Here is a 3,903-nt window from a genome sequence, read left to right on the forward strand (position 1 = left end):
AAATACCCTCTAAATGATCACCAAACCTATTGCCCATAAATCATAATCAAACAACATGAGCCACCTTTCACTAATTGCCACTCTACTCATCGGCACCATTGAATCCACAACCATTGGAGCTTCCCCAGCTCCATCTCTAGCGATAACTAATCACTTCATGACTTAAATCAATCCCTATGATTTTCTTCGTTAATTTATGCGGTGTTTACTGTTTATACTTATGAGATTTTATCGATTTGAATGATGAAGTAGTACATTACTAGGATATTGTGATGGGAAACGTGCATACAAGTGTTTGAAATCTGGTTGGAGAGACATATGCCTTGAATATTGCGGGAGGAAATGCAAGGTTGTGTGTCTTTAGGTCCTTATGCCAACAAGGCAAGCTCGGTGTCCTTGCTACCATATTAGAGGGTTAGAAATGTAAATAGTGTTAGTAGAAGGTTTAAAGTGTAATTATATGTCAAAGTTAGTTATGGTAGTTAGTTGTTATTCCTTCTCCGGCATATGCAATTAGTTGATTGATTCAATGCAATTTTAGAAGTTTCTTTCCTCCATTCTATTGTTTGATATGTATCAGAGCCACATATCTCATTTTCGCTTAATTCTTGATCGATCTTGATCATTCTTTTTCATATTCTTCTTTTGATCTTTGATTTCTAAAATCTATTCTCCATGTCTAGATCGTAATTTTGAAAGTTCACAAAATTAGAACATTTCAACGATTGATGATAGAATGTCACCTTATTCCATTCATCATTCATATAATCTCGGTTTTATCCTTGTTTCTCAACCACTTACTACTGAAAATTATCCGCCATGGAGAAGATCAATGAGGATTGCTCTTTCTGTCAAAAATAAGGTCAGATTCATCAATGGATCTTTACCTGCACCTCCTATTTCTCAAACCATCAATTATAGTTCATGGATGCGAAATAATCAACTCGTTATTTTGTGGATTCTCAATTCTGTTTCTAAGGAAATCTCAACGAGCATCATGTTTACTGATTCTGCTCAGATAATTTCGGACAATCTCAAGGATCGTTATCAACATAGCAACATGACTCAGATCTTTCAAATTCACATAGAAATTGTGAATCTCAATCAAAACAAGATTCAGATGGTGTCTACTTTACAAAATTAAAATCGTTATCTGAAGAACTTGAGAATTTCAGGCCAAAATGCTCGTGTGGAAAGTGAGAATGTGATGGTGTAACAAAAATTGAAAAATATTTTCAGTATGAACAAATTATGAATTTCTTGATGGGGTTAAATGACTTGTTTTCTACAACTCGTGGCCAAATCCTTCTTATGGATCCATTACTTGCTATCAATCGTGTCATCTCTCTGGTTTCTCAAGAGGAGAAACCAAAAGCCATCTTGATTGATCATTAACATACATCATCAGTTGCTTTTGTAGCAAATTCTATGAACAATAGACCCGTTAACAACAATAACAATCAAAACAAGAGATTCAACAACAAAGATAGACCTTTTTGCACACAATGCAACTTTCAGGGACATATTGTTGAGAAGTGTTACAAACTCCATATATCCACCAGGGTACAAATCCAAGTCAAGGAATAATCAAATCAATGCAGTTACAAATGACAATATCATTATTGATCATTCCATGAATGATGATTTGAGCAACATGTTCAGAGGTTTCTCTCAAGCATAATGTCAACAGGTGATGTCTGCATGATCCAATCATATGATTTCTGTGAATCCAAGTGAGAATACTTCAATAGGTAAATGCTATTCTCTCACTATTAAAAATGGATTACAATCTTGCATGTGGATTCTTGATTCATGTGCTTCTCAACATGTATGTCATGATATTAATATGTTTGTCAACGTAAGAAAAGTTTATCATCATCCTGTTACTCTTCCAAACAAGGTTATCTTACCTGTTCTTCTAGTTGGAGATATTAAAATTGATTATCTCTTTACTTTGAGAAATGTCCTTTATCTCCCCGATTTTGATCACAATCTCATATCTGTTAATGCTCTTACTAAAAACTAGAAGTTTATGGTTACATTTACATGACATCATACTTACATCTAGGATCTCCTTTACAAGAGGATGATTGGAAAAGCTAACAACATTCAAGAACTTTATGTGCTAAACAATCACAAGGAAGAGACTGTTTCTGTTGATAATAGAGTGAGATTCAATAGAAGTGTGGCAAAAGAGATTAGGACACCCTTCCAACAATGCTCTTTTTCCAATTAAGAATATTTTAGGCGTTTCTACTTCTCAAAACAATTGTAATAATCATTATTCTGTATGTCCTTTTACAAAACATAAACAATTGCCACTTGAAAGTTTGAACAATATGTGTGATGATACATTTTCTTTGGCACACTGTGATATTTGGGGTCCATATCAACAAACTCATACAGGACACAAATGTTTTGCTATAATAGTGGATGACAAAAGCCGAAATACATGGATTTATTTGTTGAAACACAATTCTGACATCCAAGACATTATTCCCAAGTTTTACATGTACATTAAAACTCAATTCAACAAGTCCATTAAATCCCTTAGAACTGATAATGCAAAGGAGTTGGAATTGAAAGCTTTTTTTTGCCAAAAAGGAAATAATTCATCAATGATCTTGTGTTGCTAAACCTCAACAAAATTTTGTAGTTGAGAGAAAACATCAACATCTCCGTAATGTAGAAAGATCATTATTGTTCTAATCCAAGATTCCAATTTATTTTTAGGGAGATTGTGTCTTGACAGTTACTTATATGATAACTAGAACTCCATCTAAAGTTCTATCTTATCAAACACCTTATCAACACTTATATGGTAATGTTCCTATATACAAACACTTAAGAGATTTTGTTTGTCTTTGCATATACTTCTACTCTAGCAACATCAAGATCAAAATTTCATCCTAGAGCAAGAGCTTGTTTGTTTATAGGTTATCCTCTTAATACGAAAGCATACAAGTTTTTGATCTTGAAACAAAATAGATTTTCACATCTAGGGATGTTGTTTTTCGCGAAACTATCTTTCCTTTCCAAAACAATGGTAATTTGATTGATCCTGCAACTCTCCAAGCTGCGATTGCTGCAGCTGTTACGACAACATTAGCTCAATTCAGCGCTAACGGTACTAGTGGGAGTGGGACAATTGTACATTCTACTCAAAGTGATGCTCCAGTGCGCTCTAGAGAGTGTTCATATAAGGACTTCACCAAATGCAAACCCAAAACCTTTATTAAGAATGGAGGAATCATTGCCCTGCCGCAATGGTTCGAGAAAACAGAGTCGATCTTTGAGATCTGCTCCTGTCCAGAAGGAAGCAAAGTAAAATTTGCTGCCTGTACCTTCTCGGACAGAGCCCTAACATGGTGGAATAGCCATGTCAAGTCACTTACCCTGATAGTGGCTAATGCAATGGGCTGGGAAGCTGTGAAGGAGCTTATGATTGAGGAATATTGCCCGAGGGGCGAGGTTCAAAAACTTGAACAAGAACTCTAGAGCCTAACCATGAAGGGCTCCGACATAGTTGCCTACACCGCTAGGTTTAGTGATTTTGTGGCTCTATGCCCAGGAATGGTGCCTACTGAAGGAAAGAAGGTCGAGAGGTATATTTGGGGGCTGGTGCCTCCATTTTAGGGGAATGTTCTAGCTTCAAACCCCACTACCTTCGATAGTGCCAAGCAATTAGCATAACAACACATCGATAACGAAGTCCGCACACCGATAACGACGACAACCCTTGCCATCCCAGAACCATCAAAAGCCGCTGACAACAAGCGGAAGTTCTGGGACAAGAAGAAAGGCAACGCATCGCATAACTCTTCCAAGAAGCAGCAGGTCGTGGCTGTTCATGCCGCTATAGCACCTACTGCCACTGCGCCAGCGAAGCAATATGCGGGAAGC

Source organism: Lactuca sativa, chromosome 2, assembly GCF_002870075.4.
Source record: "Lactuca sativa cultivar Salinas chromosome 2, Lsat_Salinas_v11, whole genome shotgun sequence".
Classification (NCBI taxonomy): domain Eukaryota; kingdom Viridiplantae; phylum Streptophyta; class Magnoliopsida; order Asterales; family Asteraceae; genus Lactuca; species Lactuca sativa.